Here is a 19,388-nt window from a genome sequence, read left to right as displayed (position 1 = left end):
CCTCCACAATCAATGAGGAAACCAAAAACTAAACAAATAGTAAAGTTTAGTGAGAGGCAAAAAACAAGTTAAAGAGATGGACAGGACAACTCAATATTATCATAAACTTTTTTTATATTTAGAAGTTTAAAGATCAAATTCTCTTCATCATCACAAATTTGATCACCTTTGGAATTTGAGAATATAAGAATGATGCAGAGCCAACAATGAAAATCTTAATTTAAAAGAATAGTGGCTAATTTGCATTGGCTACTGTTAAACCACTTTGAAACCACAATCATGGCAATAGTTTGATACAATCTCAGAAATGGTCGGATCAATTATTGGAACAGAATATAAAGCAAGAATCAGTCTTCAGCATGCAAAGTGCTATAGTGAACCTAAAGATATTTCATTTCATTGGCAAGTTCAATTACAACATTCTCATATGTCAAAATTTGTCCATGTATGCTTATACCTTTCTTAATTTCTATAGCTGCCCTAACTTCATTTTCTTGACTTAGTTTACCTGTATCTGAAAGTGGGTTTGTTAAATATGCCCACTGAGATTATCTGTTGTCCTTTTATATTGAATAGTTTCAACATTATGATTTAATGTTATCATTCAGGGTGCATAAAGAATTTTGTTGTTAATCTGTTGGATTTTATGTAAATCTTGTTAAGATGCTATTATAATTTGTTTAATGCTATTATGTATAATTTTGTTTTTAATTTTAATATTATAGATTCTGCTTCTGTTGATATTGAAATTTGCTTAAAATATCCTTAGCCACAGTTTTTATTAAAATTCCCTTGGCCATTTTTGTTTCTTCTGTTTGTATATTTTAGGGGGAAAAGAGGAAGTTTATTCACTTAAACATTATGATTTTTTCTATTTTGGGAATCCTTAATAGTTGCTTTAAATTTCTCAAGTGAATTCTCTGCAACTTAGTCCTAATTATATGTTTTAGTACTTACTTTTCTCATCATATTTCTTATATCCATGTCTTTTCTTAGATTTAAGTAATTATTTTTTAGAATGAATATATGGGATATAAATTTTATGAGTCCTCACTTGCCAAAAGTGTTTATTTTGCCTCGTCTTGACCAAAAGTTTGTCCAGCTATGGGATACTAAGTTAAAATATTTACTCTTAGAATTTGAAGGCAGTGATCCACCGTTTTCACATGGTGTATTTCAGGTAAATAGTCTACAAACTGCCATCACTTCATTCTCATGTAAATGTGGTCTCCTATTGTACGACATCCAGTACTTCCTGATTATCTTTTGAGTTTAATATTTTTTGTGTACATATTAATGTGTTTATTTCAAATTAATGTTAATAATTTTGAAAGATACTTTGGTGTCTTTCCGTGTTTTTTATAAGCTTTGGCATATGTTTTTTAATTATGCATTTGTATTTGTGCATGGATGTTGTCTTATATCCCTCTTGTTGGATTTTCCCATAAATAATAAATGGATATTAAAACATTGGATTAATTATTAACCTCTCTTAAGTTTCTCGTAATTTTTATCTTTGTTGTATTGAACTATTTTCTAAAAGAACTCCTCAGGTTTTTAATATAATTAATATGGTAACTAGTTATACAGTTATACTTGTCAATTCTTGTCTATTTATTTTCAAGGAACAGCTTCAAGAGCATTCTCCCCTCTCACTTTCTCTCTATCCCCTCTTCTTGCTACTGGTGCTTCTTGTTCAAATATATAAAATCTCTTAGTTTTCTGTGAGGCTAGTATTTTAAAGCTGATTATTTTCTTTTAAAAATATATTATTTTATTTTTCTTGTTGTTTGGCTTGAGGATAGTTAATTCCTCTTCAATTTGCTGTACACAATACTGTTGATTTTATTGACTGTTTTTAACCATAAAATAATTTACCCATACAAAACAAGTACATATACTGAATTTTACAGGTCAACGAATTATCACAACTTGGACATTTATGTATCCATAAGGCAGGTCAAGACAGCATTGTCAGCACCCCAAAACCCCCCATTTCATGTTTTCCTCCAAAATTCGTTCCTGTCTATATAATCCAAGGTAATTACTATCTTGACATTTTAATTAAGATAGATAGATATAAAGATAGATTTTTTCATCTAATATGTAAATGTCTAAAGATCATCATTTAGATTTGTTCTTTGAAGTTGATATATTAATAGATGTAATTATTTAGTATGGATTGTTGTAGGTGTGTCATCTTTCACTCAATATTATATTTATGTGATCCATCCATGCTATTGCATGCTGTTCCGTTTAGTTTATTTTATAGCTATATAACAATCCATTTTATGAATATACCACAATGTATTTATTAATCTATTGATGATGGAAATTTGGGTTATTTCCAGTTTTTGACAGTAATAAACTGTGCAGACATAAACATTATTAAACATGTCTCTAGAGAAAGCTGGGAGTCATGTGCAAGTATTGCCATGTTTATCTCTCATCCATAGGGTCAGCAAAGGAATTTCCCAATGGCTTATTCTCATCATAGAAAGAGAAGGTTTTCTGGATTTAATCTGGGTTCAACATCACAACATGTGAGGAGACAATTTTTCCCAAATTGTGTAATGAATTACCCTATGCAACAACCAACAATAATAATAATATATCAAAATTTTCTTTAGATGTTCCAATCCAAAGTCTCACTGGAGTTCGCAATATAAAGTAATGGAATAATATGCCCCCTTAGGAAAATCCAGCAATTGGGGTATACGGTTGAATGGCTCTCAGAGTCTGTTCCACCCTTCCTCCAGTGTCCATCTATACTGAAGGAGGAGGATAACTCAAAAATGGATTTTTCCAGACAATCTTATAGCTAAAAGCTTGGATATGATTAAGGAGGAGACTGTGGTTTTTTTTTTTTTTTTTTTTTTTTTTTTTTTTTTTGCAGATATTTATCTTCTGCTGCACCATTGAGGAAGTAATGAATTTTCTTGAGTTTCAAAAGTAGGACACAAAGATCCTCCCTAGAACTAGATGGTGGTTTAGCTACTTATAATAGTAGCAGATATCTTGATATTTAGATCATGGATAAAATGGTGTGTTCTTGGGTCAATATATTCAGAAGGATCTTCCTTATTTCCATCTTTTTAGTTATAGCAAAGTAACAACAGCCCTCTTGGATCAGGCTGGTAATGTTAATCTGAAAGTCATTTCAAGATAGAGAATATTTATCCAGCTCTTCTAAAGATTGTGTAAAAAATCTCATATTTGGTATTAAATTGCTTTCTACTTTAATATACTAGCATTGTTTCTATTTTTTGCAACTTAACCTTGACTTAAAAAGTATTTGAAACTTTAAGAAATGATTGCAAGCAACAAACCCTCAAGGAGACAAATTAAGAACTTCTATCATCTGATACAGTTTGTAGGTAGTGATAACTTGTTTCAATTAGAAAATAAGATTGCTGTTTAAAAAAAGGAAGAAACATGAAGATATAGAAATGTAAAGATCTTGAATAAATTTCACTTAGACGATTGACTCCCTCATCCTTACTCACCATGGCATTCAGAGGGAAAGGATAACTTAAAATATTTCCTCTAACTAAGTAGAATGAAGTGCCTTTTGACACTAAGGCAATGAAAAATATATACATTCAAGAGTAAATTAGTTGTGTTTATCTCTGCTGTACAGCTTAAGTAAAATAAGATAATAACTTGGCTCTATGTGTGATTAAAGGACAAACAAGTTTCTATTACTTCCTTAAACCAACTTTTTTTATCTTAAAGGCACAAGACTGAAGTGGTCAACTACAGTCAAAGTTACAGCCTGTGGGTTGTTGAATTACAATGATGAATTCACAATCTTTTCAGATCTCCTATGTAAAAGTTATATATTACTTGAGAATGATTAAGACTCAAAAAACTAAAATAGGAATGCTCATGCAATTATATGATTTTAAGTACTTAAGTCCAAAATTCCCAGAGCTCTTTTGTCTGGAGACATAGTTTCTCCTTCACTGTCTGATGAATCACACTCTCCCTTTTTCAGAGATAATAGTAACTGAGGAAGGGGATGCTTATTCCCTCACATGTCTCACATCTACTACCTTTCCTTGCCATCAGACCTCTGAACACAAATCAAATGACTCGTTAAATAAAAATTAAGGCAAAGAAAAAAATCCACATACTGTAAGAATTATATCTTGATGAATTTTATCAAGAGTACCCAAATAATATACATGCAAAATAAAATTTAAATGTGATAAAGTAGGGCTAAAAAAGAAAATTTTGAATCAAGTCAAATTCGTCAAGATGGTACATTTATTAGAGATACTGCATTATGCATTTCAGCTCAACTAGCTAGAAATATTTCTGTATCCTTGCTCAGTTGGGAAAGTCCAAACTAGATTCAATAGTGGACAAGGACAACATTAAAAAGGGTTGAGATACCAGGAATTCAAGTTTAATGTTGAGGAACGCATCCAAAACTTTTAGAGGTATCAGATTTGGTTTATACTTTAACCCATTAACTCAATCTCAGGTAAGCCTCGCCAAAGAGGATGGAGGACAATTTATTCCTGAGGTTTTACTGAGGGAAAACTGTAGTGATTGCAATTTGTCAGCTCTGGATTAAGTGGGAGATTATATAACATAAATACTTATTATCATTTCTCAACGGATGATGTGAATGTAGAGTTTGAAAGATTAAAGGCCAGAATTTTAGCAGTTAGCATACAGTGTAGTAGGTTCCAGGGGTTAAACTGATTTTATCCAAGTGATCATTGGCAATTATTAATAGATTCTTGTGCTACTAGGACAGAAAATACATTAAAATAAATTACAGTCTAATTTTATTTCTATAATTGGAAGCAACAACAACTACAACAATAACAACAAAAAACTGCTTTTGGCAATGGGAGCTTAATCTGAGAGGTAAGACAGACATTCATTATCTTTCATTTAGTTCCAAGTCTGATTCAATTTTCAGCCCTAGATACTCTCAAATTAAGATGGAAATTGATAGTAATGAAGGTCTCTAAAATATTCCACAACTGTTTACTCTAAATATTCTTAGGATGCCTAAAGGTATAAACAGAGGTTTTTTATAAGATGACTGGACTCATGGAGTAAAAAAAATTCCCAGAGCTTTCAAAAATTATTAGACACTAGCTCTTTGTTAACTCAATTCTTGGGTAACTCAGAGCATCTTTCTAATCCATCAGTTAAAGTAGAAGTCAAGGGGGTTGAATAATAAATGAACTTTTGTTTGGATTAATCTCACAGAGACTCCAGTAAGTTCAAGACCAAGCTCTAGTAATTTGCTCCAAAATTCATTATTCAACCATCATACAAAGAACAAGAACTACACTACTCACACACAAAAAAATTTTTTAAAGCTTTGGTAAATACGTTATGCTGCCTGCTTTCTTATGGGGCATAACTAGATTCATTCAGTGAATCCTTGGTAAATCATCCAACATTTCTACTCCCTAAATCACTGGATTCATCCTTCTACATTATATGAAGGAATTTCTGGCATTTCAACTCCATTCCGTTTTGGCCACCTGACCATCTGAGAGAATACCCACAATGGCTCCTTGTCTTGTGTAAGTAAGATTATAATGAGAGGCGGTGACTGTATTTAAAAATACATATAAAACAACATCCAACTATAAACTATAAGTCTCTCTACAAGAGACTCATTTTGTTCTTTTGTTTGTTTTTTGTTTTGATACAGGTCTCACTCTGTCATCCAGGCTGGAGTGCAGTGGTGCAATCATGGCTTACTGCAGCCTTGACCTCCAAGCTCAAGTCATCCTCCTACTTCAGCATCCCGAGTAGCTGAGGTCATAGGTGTTCGTCACCATGCCTGGCTAATTTTCATATTTTTTTGTAGAGATGGGGTTTTGTCACGTTGCCCAGGCTGGTCTCAAACCCCTGAGCTCAGATGATCCACCTGCTTCAGCCACCCAAAGTATGGGATTACAGGCATGAATAATCGCACCTGGCCTTGGCTCACTTTGTTTTTAAAATCACACATAGCCTAACTATGAAAGAATGAAAAAATATATATTCAGTAAACAAAAACAGCCAGAATGGCCATAATGATATCAGACAAAAAAGACTTTAAGCCAAAACATGTCACAAGAGACAAGAAGAACATTATATAATGATAAATGGGCCAATTCACAAGAAAGATATAACTATTATAAATATACATGCATCCAACATCAGAGCACAAAAATATATAAAGCAAACATTGATAAAACTAAAAAAAGAAATAGCAAGACAACAGTAGTAGCATATTTCAATATTCCATTCTTAATAATGGATAAAACAACCAGACAGAAAAACAAAAAAGTAACATTTAACTTGAACAAAACTCTAGATCAAATTAACCAAAGACACATATAGAGAACATGCCACCAAACAACAGCAGAATACACATTCTTTTCAAATGCACATAGAACATTATTTAGAATATATCACGTTTAGCAACAAAATATGTTTTAACACATTTAAGAAGATAGTAATCATACCAAGTAAATTTTCTAATACATATGGAATGAAACTAGAGATTGATAGCAGAAGAAAGACTGGAAGATTCACAAATACGTTGCAATTGACAACACATTCTTGAACAACCAGAGTCAAAAAGAAATCCAATGGGAAATTAAAAAACATCTTGAGACCAACTAAAACTGAAACACAATTCACCAAAACTTATGAGATGCAGCAAAAGTAGTAGTAAAAGAAATGTTTCTGGTAATAAATCTCTATGTTAAAAATGAAGAGAGTTATCAAACCAGTAACCTAACTTTACACCTCAAGGAACTAGAAAAACAAAATAAGTCCAAGACAAAAGAAGAAGGAAATATTAAAGATTAGTATAGCAATAAATAAAATAGAGACAAACAAAATGATAAAAAAATGAAAATTAGTTTTTTTTAAAAGACCAACAAAATCGACAAACCTTTGGCTAGACTAAAAAAAATAGATAAGGCTCAAATGAATAAAAGCAGAGTTGAAAGAGAAGACATAATTGATGCCACAGAAATAAAAAATGACAGTAAGAGACTGCTATGAAAAATTATATGCCAACAAATTGAGTAACCGAAAAAGAAAATGGAATAAAATTCTGAAGCAAAAAACCTACCATTTGTAATAGCATTAAAACCTGAAATATAAGAAACCGGATTTATCAAAATATGTGCAAGATACTTACATTAAAAACTACACAATATTGCTCATAGATATTAAAGAAGACCAAAGTAAATAGAGACCATGCTCCTTGGTTGAAACAGAATATTCTTAATATTCCAATTCTCCCCAAAATGATCTATAGAGCTAAGGCAATCCCAATCAAAATCTAAGCTGGCTTTAAAATAGAAACTGAAAAGCCATTAAGAAGTTCTTGTGAGTGTGGCTGGTTGGTCTAGGGCTATGATTCTCACTTAGGGTGCAAGAGGTCCTGGGTTCAAATCCCAGAGGAGCCCAACTTTTAGTTCAAAAGTTCTTGTGAAAACAAAAATAATCTAGCCAAAAATATTTTTGAAAGAGGAAGAAATTTGAAGACATACACAGTCTGCAGCCAGACACAAAAAAAAATACATATTGGATTTTTCCTTTTTATGAAATGTCCAGAAAAAAGAAATATATAAAGAATACATAGGCCTGTGATTTCCTGGTCTGGGAGTAGAAAGGATACTGACTGTAAATAGGCATTAAGGTATTTGTTTAAAGTGAAGAAAGTACTCTAAAACTGGATTGTAGTTATCATTGTGTAACAAATATTTGTGAAAACAATTGAGCTGTTTGCTTATAATAGGTGAATTTTATAGTATTTACATTATACATTTATAAAACTTTTTAAAGTATTTTTAATAAAGCTGTGTCATTAAAAAGACCAATAATCTGCCATTCCTAACATGTTTAGTAAAAACACATGAAACACGCAGCATAAGGATTTTAAAAAGATACTTTTTTGTCAGGTTAGTTATTTTATTTTAAAAGCGAAGACTATTTTTTTCAAATTAAGTTAGAGAATCACCCAACATTATAATTCTCTAGGAAAATGTGAAGTTGTGACTTAATAAGTAAAAAAACCTGAAGACCATAAATCCAGAAAAAGAAAATCTAATGCAAAGAAATTCTCCTTACTCCAAATTTTGAGTCCCACACATTTTAAAGATTTTTTTTTCAAATCCTTTTATATTAACTAATTTATGATACTTAATGGGTCCCAGATTATATAAAACAACTTATTCTATTCGATTCCAAAATCTGATGGAGCACAGAAAACAACCACCACAATATCAATGAGAAGAAAACGCAACAAGATGTTATTTAGGAATATTGGGGGAACCTTTATTACAAAGCTGGGAAATTGAATTCATTTTATGTTAAGAATTTAATAAGCTCTTCTGAAGATGAATTTATTTCATGAACATTTCAGCTTATAAATATAAATACAATTATTCTGTGAATGGTACAGAGTGAAAAATTTAATGGTTGTCTTGATAGTGATTTAAAAAGTATATAAAAGTATATAAACATCTATATAGATATATACGTATACCACACAAGCGTTGAGTTTATTTTGCTGTGAGGCATCCACATTAACATTTAAAATTCAAAAAACAATTTTTTCAGGCATATAAATGGTTTAACATTTGTTTCCAGAAATTCTAACAACTGAAACTTGACAAGAAAACAAAAATAAGTGTTGTGATTATTGAAAGAAAATCAACATATACTTCTATTTGCTGGTGATATGATTATTCTATTGAAGAGAACTGTTCACATTTAAATGAATAGCATTAATGCGATACGCACAAAATAGTGAGCTTATGGCACAGAACTTTTTGGAGAGGCAAATGTAGAAAACAAAATGTTATTACCCTGATGATATTTTTATAAGAGAAAACCCACTAATGTGTTGATTGTACAGAATTTCTATCAAAATCTCTATATATATTTTGATTTAATAATTCAAAAAATATTTACAAATACTCAATTAGAGGAGATAAAAATAGATTATTCACTGAATGAATGACTTTGACGCAAGTTTCTAACGATTCAGGGAAATTTAAAGTTAGATTCCTCCCCCGCATTTACTGAAAACTAAATTTATTTCATAGCAAGTATATATATATATATGATAAGAGAATTATTACAAATATAGAATATTATATGTAAATATGTATAAAAGTTTGGCTGGAGAAGAACTGCCTAGTTGTGACACTAAAAGTGGAGACAATTTAGGAACCTATTTAAATATATAACAATTAATATTAAAAAGCAAATCATTTTTTAAAAACTATAATAAATGCAAATAAAAAGCATTACTATTTCATAAAGAGCTCTTACAAGTCAATAAAAATTTAACTGGTAAAAAAATGGATAAAAGTTCACTGAAAGTAATCTCTAAAATAAATAAATTTGAATAATTAATAAGCATCTAAAGAAGTATTGCACATCAATACCTTGTCAAATTAATACATTTTTTAAAATGACAAGCTGTCACATTTTTCTGTTCAATAATCAAAATTAAAAATATGTTGCAGTATCCAGCAGTGACTACAATGAACTGATATAGGCACTATCCTACATATTTTTAAGAAATAAAAACTGGCAAATTTTCTGGATGTCTACTTTGTAACTTTTAAAAACATTTAGCAAATGGAATGTGCATTTGTTTTACTAAACTATTCCTTTCAATGAATTAATCCTAAATAAATAATAAAAGTATGACACAGTTACAGGGATCTTTATAAGTTATGTTTATAGGAGCAAAAATTAGAACTATACAAGATGCTAACCCTCTATTAAAGAGTCATATTTCCCCCAAACAATGGAGAACTGTGAGCCCATTAAAACATGATAGAATATGTCATGATCTCTAATACATAGTCAAGTGTAAAAATAGGTAGCAAATCAAAATTATCTTCTCTCAATGTACGTCTGTGCGAGTCTGTATATGCTCACATGTGTGTGCATAAATCAGTATTTCATATTAGTATAAAATATCTAGGTGAACCACATGTTGACCGTGGCTTTGCATTGGGTTTATTTTTATTTTTGTGTGTGTTTTGTTACAATAGAATTTGTATAACAAGAAAGAAAAAAGTAAATATGTTAAAGTTAAAATATCTACAAAGTACAAGAAATATGAATTAAGGAAAAGTAGAGAAATGGAATCCTAAGTCTTATAAAGAATAAAAAGAATAATATCTATTGTGACCCAAACTTAAGAATTTCCCTCTTTTGACCAATTTCTCACCCTGTGTGTTATTAGTCTTCTTTTGATATCCACCTCTAATTTATGTTGGATCAACTGAGGTAAAGACACAGACACATTTATCTGTGTCATTTGTATTCTGGCACCTCTCTCTATTTGGCTCAACATTAGACTGTCATTTTCATTTTCTCAGGTAATTAGTGATAACCATGTACCAAATATTAAATATATAATTCATGACAATTACAGAACAATTTCCTGGGGATACAAAATATCTGAAATATAATTTACCCTCTCTGAGAGTTGCCAGTTGAATAAAAGAGTTTAAAGTTATTATGTTGCCTTGGCTGTGTCCTTATTTCTGTCTTGCAATGCAATTCACTTTTGGATTCTTGCCTGTATTCCTCCAACAGATCAAGCAACACCTAACTAATAGCTTGAGAATCTGGCCCTCTAATTCAATTCTTGTACATTTTCTGGAAATTAAACTTGAGAAATTGACTTCTATTTGTAGACTTGATCTTAGATTACTGTCCATGATCCCTGGAGTTTTTACTCTTGCCACTGGGATCCTGAATTTGTCCCCTTCCTAGTCTATCAGAAAAGTACACCCAGCACATTGGGGAATAATAACAATTAATTAAAGACAGAGGATAAAGCCTATTGAGACATAATACTTCCTCTGTATTAATGACTTGGGAAATGTATTTTTATGTAATCAACAGAAGCATTGAGACTCTATTACCTAAATTATCTTTATTTGATTAGAGACATTACTAAGAACCTTACGTTTTGTAATAATTGAACCCAATATTTTCAATATGTGAAAAGTGACTTTAGTCCTTGAATATTATTTATTTTTGTTATGGCTACACAAATGTATGCCCAAACTGTTTTCTAACAGATATTGTGGTAATTATTTGATAACAATTACAAATTGAATGGTTTTCATTTAGGAATTTTAAAGCCAGATGGCGTGAAAATGTCCTCATCTTCTCTGGGACAGGTAAGGAAGTAACCAGTAAGTTTGAAAAATATTTGGAAAGTTACATTTAATTTTGTAATCAGTGTATTATTTCCTTTATGTTTAGCAAAATTTCTTGGTTCTTGTAATAAGTTTGGGATCTTCCCCCAACTGCATAAAGATACATAAATTGGGATTTTTGCTGACTCAAGAAACCTTAGCCAAATTTCACTGATATTTCTTCACCATTCCTCAATTAACAAAGTTTAAAAAAAGATAAGAAATATGAACTCAAAGTATACTTTTATGATTACTATTTTTTAAAATCACCTATTTTTGTGACTGCTTTATTGAAACACTGAATCACTTCATGTATCTGCCTAGTGACTCAAAAAGTGTTATTATAATTCACTTTAAATGAAAGTGCCACTCACAATCTTGATAATTAATGCAGGTAACCGGCTGTGTGAGAAAGTTAACATCAGCCTTAACCTCATGCACTGAACTGTTTTTCACATGTCAGATAGGCATTTCATTTTGAGGAAAGCCATGTTTTTGTTCCTTTTGTGATTGGAATTTATAATTAATTATACAACATGGAGATGCTGTATTTTAATTATAAAACATTTTAATGTGGAACACATGAGACCTAGGATACAGAATTTAGCAATCAAGTTGTACAACAAATAATCAAACCTCTAATTATGAAAGCTACAGTGGTTCCTGAAATCTAAAAGCAAAAGTCACAGGATGGTTTATTTAACAATAGAATTTATTATATTTTATATCTTTTTCAAAGCTTACTTTGTTTTTCCTCTGATAGGAAATCCTTTTTACCTACATAGAAAAGTTACGTTATTGGAATTTACATCCCTCCTCCATAAGAAAAAAGACATTATCTTCTCTTCCAAATGTCCACCATGCCAATTTTATCTCTTTCTTATTATATTTAACTTTAAAAATCTTGATCATTATAATTGCTGTGGGTCGTATATTCACTGTGAATATTCTGTGAGAGATGACAGTTTTATTCCTAATAACCTGCATATTAAGAATCGCCATGCCTTTTTCATGGTTAGTGTTCAATCCACATGTTAAAAGAATGAAAAATGCATTACTGAATTATCTTATATTACCCTTTTTTGCAGAATAATTCTTTGTAGTGTTAGTGAAATATGCCGAATATTAAAATAGGAACCAAACTTTTTATAAAATGCTGCCTCTGCTGTCTCACAATGCCTAATGCTACCTCTAAACGATAGTTATTATTCTTTTCTGTAATATAAAGAAACATAGTCATGCCAATTGGTTTTTTGCCACTATATATCCAGTGGGAATCACACAGAGAATCAATTCATTACAATGATAAATTACACCATTAAATAGTATATTATGCCAGAATAATCTAGAAGGTCATGAAAGAAAGATTAAGAGATGACAAGAGAATCTACAATGTGTAAGAAAGTGCATGATACATGAAAAAATAGGTTTTGGTTTGATATCTACCAAATATGTTAAATGAATATATAACCCTGTAAAAATTGAAAAATTACATACTTGTAAAATCAGAATAAATCTTGAGATACTCATCTTTTGTATAACTTACATGAAATTGTACCAAGTGACGACTTTTTAAATACAGTTCTAGTTATTTCATATTTCTACTCAAGTAATGTGGTTTGCTCCATAGAAGTTATTTGAAAATAAACCTCTTTTCAAATGCTCAAATCTATTATTGTTCTGTCAGTTGTGCAACTCATAAATACTCTTTCCTATTCTCTTCAAAACACAGAATATTAAAATCAGTGGGAAATATTCTTAGCAAGTCATTGATACAAAATATTAAACATATATAAAAAGTAAACTTTAATATTCACCATGTATGTTATTTTTATTTTATATTCAATTTTATAATTTGTTAACACACAAAAGTATTATGTGTAGAACAAAGCTCCTTTCATGAAAAATTGAACTCACATTTCTGCAGTGTAATCACACATTCTATCTGGATTTACTGTTTAATTGTTTTCTATTGTCAAACATGTCTAAGTTATTGACATTAGAACAGAGAAACTCCAACAGAGAAAGGGAGCACAGCTACATTCTTTTCTTAAAGATTATATACTATTTCTTTACATGGATGTCTTGATTGATTTAGTTTTTGATTCATATTACAATGGAAGGCTGAATCAACTTATACTGCTTTGAATTAATTGTATACCTTCTATTGATGAGTGAATAAATAGTTTTTTTAACATTCACCACAAAACATATAAACATTAAAAATTTTGTGATATTTTACATAAAACGTGCAAGAAATTCTAAATTTGAAATTAGTATTTTATAGAACATATTATGAAATACTTTTTAAATTAGTAATCAGAAAAAAGATGATTAAATAGTAAAAACAATCATTTGTATTTTTACCAGATATCATCACTTTTAAAAGTTTGGTTTATATTCTTCCAGATAGAACAATATACTAAAATAATATAAATAGGTTATTATGTCAACAAACATTTATATATATTTTTACAGCTGGTTACCCCCATGGAAAAACGTGCCATATTTAATTGTTCTATCTAATATATTTGAAAATGTATGTTATTTAAAATTTTTCCTATTGTAAACAATACTATAATGAACATTATTAAAGACAGTCTTAAGTTAGCAAAGACTGAAAGGACATGTTCTCTAGTTTAGAGTGTATGACATTCAATCAAGACCTAGAAGACTTATGCCATCCCCCAAGAATGTACTAAAAATCATCTGGGATTATAGAAGGAATTCAGGGAACCCTATCTGCAAGATTATTTACATGCCAGATCCAGTAATTTATGATCTTCTTGGTGTCTGTAAAGTCATAAAAGTCACAGGATTACACCATAGTCATTTGCTTGAAATTGCATTCAAGATATCTGCATTCCATTCCTTAGATGCTTTCCAAAATAACAAAATACCTGGCAAGATTCTGTGTGGAATCTCAGTCTTCCTATGTGGGATGATCACATGTAGCATCCTTAGTGCCAAACCTAATAAAACAAGCTTATTGGTTTTGGTTTTGGCTTTTTTTTTTTTTTTTTTTTTGGAGCATGGTTGAAAAAACTTATGATACCCAGAACAGGTTTAATAAATTTTTCTAAACTGGATCTTGATTATCAAAGCCAATTATATGCCTCTAATATGTTGATTTGGAGAATTTAGAAAAACAAATATTTCAAATATATCAGAAATCTACATACTAATAAATTTAAATGAAAAAATTTCTATTAACTAATGTATGTCAGCAGCTTTTATCGACAAACTCATTTTATTTTTCCAAAGGCATACAAAGTAGTTTCTATAATAAACCTGGCAAAAATAGATATCTAGCTAGCATTAGCACAATAATACAAATAAAATCAAATCTTGAAAGAAATGGATCTTTTTACCATTCCAGATAGTATAATAAATGTAATAGTATAATAAATTCACATAGCTCTATAACGCAGATTTGGCTAAATATGACTCTATAAAATAACATTTAAAAGAACAGTGTTGTATACAGCATATGGATGACATAGTTTCTTACAATTTTATAGTAAAATAATAATTACCCGAATAAGGTAACATCAATCACATTCATTTAAAATAGTTGATTTATAAACTAGCTTGATTTTAAAACAAATGAAAGAAACTATCTACTAAGGTAACAATGAGTATCGATTAGAGTGTCACTTCACAAACTTTAATGTTCATACATATGATGGCATCTTGTTAAAACAGAGCCTCTGTTTCAGTAGTTCTGCACTGACCTGAGAAGCTATGCTTCTCACAAGCTTCAAGATGAGATTGATGTTGTTCTTCTATGAACTATACTTTGAGTAACACCAGATTATGAGATTGTTAATAATTCAAAAACTAAGCTTATTTTTTAGGAAAAAGTATAAAAAAATCGGGCATTCAAACTCCACAAAAATACTTTTTAAGCCATATTACAAATAGAAGCTTTAAAATACATTTCTTTTCTCTGCATGGTTTATGAATCTTCATTTATAGGACTGGCTAACATTGACACAAAGTTCACAGTGAGTATTATATCCATATATCTATGTAAGATGTTCAGCTTCTCTCATTCTCAGCAGGTATGGTCTCATTAACACCTGTGATTTTAAAAGCCTGAGTTTCTCCCAGCAAGATGTATTTTTATTAATATGTGTTATATTTATATATCTCTCATTTTGCTATGTTATAATGTGGAACCAAACCTATAGCTATTGCTCTAGTATCTGTTTACTTCATAAATATTGACTGCTAGAGGTGTGAATCCTACTAGGGTCTTTTGCATAATTATATGAGGGTAAGCAGTAAACAAAAATGACTGAAGAATAAATGAAAATAATAACTTAGCTTAAATGTGAAGTAAGATGACAAGAATACCATGAAATAAGAGTCACAGAAAGAATGTTTGCTAGCTGTTATTTAAATATAAATGTTATTATTTTTGAAGAAATAAATGTGTATACATCTATCTCTTTCAGAAGAATTGTGAATTGTTTACAAATATATTTTCTGAAATATCTTTTTTTTTCTTAGTACTGAGGTGTGATGGTAAATGTTTAGTAACTAGCTTTGTGTAATAAAAAGCCAGATTTATGGTGTTTTCAGATTTTCATGGTGTAAAAATTCCCAGTGGCCAATTTCAAGCTACTGACATGAGATCTCGGAACATGGCATTAGGAAAAGATGCAGAAATGGGTTTTTTTAGAAGCCAGTGCATAATACTTCCAACACAACAGTGACTTAGCAGACTGAGCGTCACTTTACTTTAACGATTAATCACAATAATTGTCAACTGACATTTTTTATTTAATGACTTATAACATGATTCCAATTATAAAATGTGGAAAATGTAAGTAAAATAAAGACAAAATTAACAATAAATCTAACACCGCCAAAATGATTGTTACACATATGTATATATCCTTTGAGAGCTTTTATTAAAATATTTATACTTGTATTTGTTACAAAATTGAAAATGTGTTTTATTTCACTTTGGCATTCTACCCAAACTGACAATATACTATAATTTTCTACAATTATTAGTTATTCCTTTAAAAGTACATACAAAACTGAATGAAACTCTATGCTCCCAATATACTAAAATCAAATGATTTTATTCTCTATAGTTGAATCATTCTAAACATATTTAGAATGTTTTGAAAATTATTGGTCAATGAACATTCTGATGCAGAAATCCTTGTAAATATTACCTCTGCTTCTTTAGGGTAAATACCTAAAAGAGGAATTATTGAGCCAAAAAGTGCAATTACTTTGAGGGTTTCTGATAAGTGTCCCTAAATTGCACTCAGGAAAATTTGTGTAAGTTTAAACTCTTAAGTGGAGTTGCTGGAGACCCTCTTTCATCTGATTCATAAAACAATCTTAATTAGAAAGAAGAAACAATCCAAATATCTTTGAAGTTCAAGTACACCACATACTATCTCATTTAATTTTTATAGTCTTTAATTTTATTAGTTCAATTTTTCATTTTTGAATTGCCTGTTAGCATTCTTTTTCTTTTAATTTGTGTAGGACTATTTACATAATAATGCCATCAATCATTTTTATATGTGTGTCAAATTTATCTTTTATTGAATAATTTATCTTCATAATTTTGTTCATAATATTTATTGAAATTAGAATGCATAAATATTAAACTTAAAATTATGTTATATAGTATACCATGCATGATTATAAATATTATGTCAAATGTATAAAGTGGTTTTTGCTGTCAGTTTCTGATTTCTCCACCCTGATATAATTATTTTATATTACCTCTAATACAACAGATACAATTCTGGATAATTTGGGGAACAACATAAGAACAGTAGTAATCAAAACTAAATAAAATAACTACATGCAGTTTACAAAAAAAGTTCACATCCTATGAATATATTTAAATTATACTTCACCTAAATGTATCATTTCACTATGCATTTTCTATTGATTTCATAATCATATTCCTTTATTCCATTTTTCCCCCTCTGCTGGCAGAAAGTTTCTATTTTCTGTTGGCATTTAGAGTATCCTAACATTTACAACATGCATTCATGATGTATTAAACTATAACATGAATTACTATTTGCCTCAATTTACAGCAAAATGAAGACCTTCTAAAATTGTAACTCCATTTATTTCTCCCTTCCAACCTCCATGCTATTTTTATAATACATTTTAGTATATGCTATGACTCCCAAAAACATTGTTATTGCTATTATTATGCTACATTGTAAATATTCATTTAAATTCACCCACTGGAATACAACTTTGTGTTTCTTATTACTTCTTGAATCTATAAACTACCACTTAATACCATTTCATTTTTGTTTCAAAGGTAACCATGAGTGTGGGTTCTGTCTTAGTGAATTACTTCAGTTTTCAGTGATCTAAAAAGGTTTTTGTATTATCTTCACTTGTGAAGTTTTAACTGTATATGGGATTGAAGATTAGAAATTATTTTCTTTTAGTGCATAGAAGTTATAATTCTATTGTCTTTTCACTTACATTGTTTCGTTTAGCAAGTTAAGAGTCTAAAGGTGTTCTTTTAAAGGAAACGTGTTTTTCCCCTGACTGTCCATGATATTTTTCTCTTTTACTCTATGTTTCTGCAATTCCTCTCTGTGTCATCAGGTTTTGAATTGCTTTCTGTCTTTTTCTGCTTTGGATTCATTTTTCCCTTTCAATTAATAGTTTAATTCATTTAGAAGCATATCTTCCTTGTTCTTGCTCTACTTTCTTGAGCCCATAATTATATGTAAGACTTTTCATTAACCTTTGCACTCTACAATATTTTCTATCCTTTTCTTTACTATGTTTGATTCTACATATTTTATTCTAACATACCTGCTAGATCATTAATTTCCTTATCTCCTTATCAACTGCTCTCAAACCTATCTTTTGTGTTTTTTATATTGTTTCCTTTTCACATCTGAAATGCCCATTTTAAGCATTCCAATTATTTAATAAAATGTTTATATTTTGTTTTTTATCTTCAGAATAATTCTACTACCTGGGATAATTCTACCAGTGACGGACAATTTTTGTTCCTTAGCTCAGCTAGTTCAGATTCTTGTCTCACAACCAGGAAGAATTAGACAAGTGGACATCAAAGAGTGAGTGGAGTAGAATTTATTAAGTGAAAGGAAAGCTCTCAGCAAAAAAGAGAGGATGTGGGGGTTGGTTCTCCTACCCAAAGGCAGGAAAGTTCCCCAATATGGCTGAGCCCAGGGTTTTTTGTGGGCTGAATAGGGAGTGTGTGCTGATTGGTTTGTGAGTATGCAAAAAAGGTTAAAGCAAAGACACCACTCAAAGGTGGGCATGACAACATAGAAAACCAATTAGGCAGCTGGGTGCAGTGGCTCATGCCTGTAATCCCAGCATTTTGAGAGGCTGAGGATAGTGGATCACCTGAGGTCAGGAGTTCGAGGCCAACCTGGCAAACACGGTGAAACTTCATCTCTACTAAAAATACAAAAAATTACCTAGGCATGTTGGCACGTGCCTGTAATCCCAGCTACTCGGAAGGCTGAGGCATGAGAAACGCTTGAACCCGGGAAGTGGAGGTTGCAGTGAGCCGAGGTCCCACCACCGCACTCCAACCTGGGCCACACAGCGAGTCTCTATCTGAAAAGAAAAAAAAAAAAAAAAAAAGGTAAAATAGGTGAAAAATGGGGATCAATCAGAGGAAAGCACACCAAACAGGAAGGTGGGTCCTCAATCCAATCCAAAGATTTACCCAGCACAGTTTCCAGCTTGAAAGTTGGATTTCACAGGGAACTCATCCCTATCTGCCTTGGGATTTGTCTGCCTCCTGTCTCTATCAATCACTAGCTGGTCTTTTCTGTTATTTTGCTCTTTTTCCTTGTTTTCATTCATTTTGTTTTGCCTCCTTCTGTGCTAGGTTATCTTTTATTTTATGCTGGATTTATATTTGAAAAAATTTATTTTGTTCACTTGCAATACTCATTACAGATACAAAGAATGGCATTGTTTTATATTTTTATAATTTATTTAATGCCTGACTTAATATAAGACATGCTGATTTATTAGATCTACTTCTGCTTTCGGTATGTTGTGATATCATGCATTATGTAGTCCCTGGAAAACTCTACTTACTTTACACATGAGAGAGAATGAAAACATCAAGTAAGATCTTAATATTGTTATATTATCTCAGGACCTCATCCCTTTGCC

This window comes from Pan troglodytes, chromosome 12 (genome assembly GCF_028858775.2).
Source record: "Pan troglodytes isolate AG18354 chromosome 12, NHGRI_mPanTro3-v2.0_pri, whole genome shotgun sequence".
Classification (NCBI taxonomy): Eukaryota; Metazoa; Chordata; class Mammalia; order Primates; family Hominidae; genus Pan; species Pan troglodytes.
Note: the sequence above shows the minus strand (reverse complement) of the source record.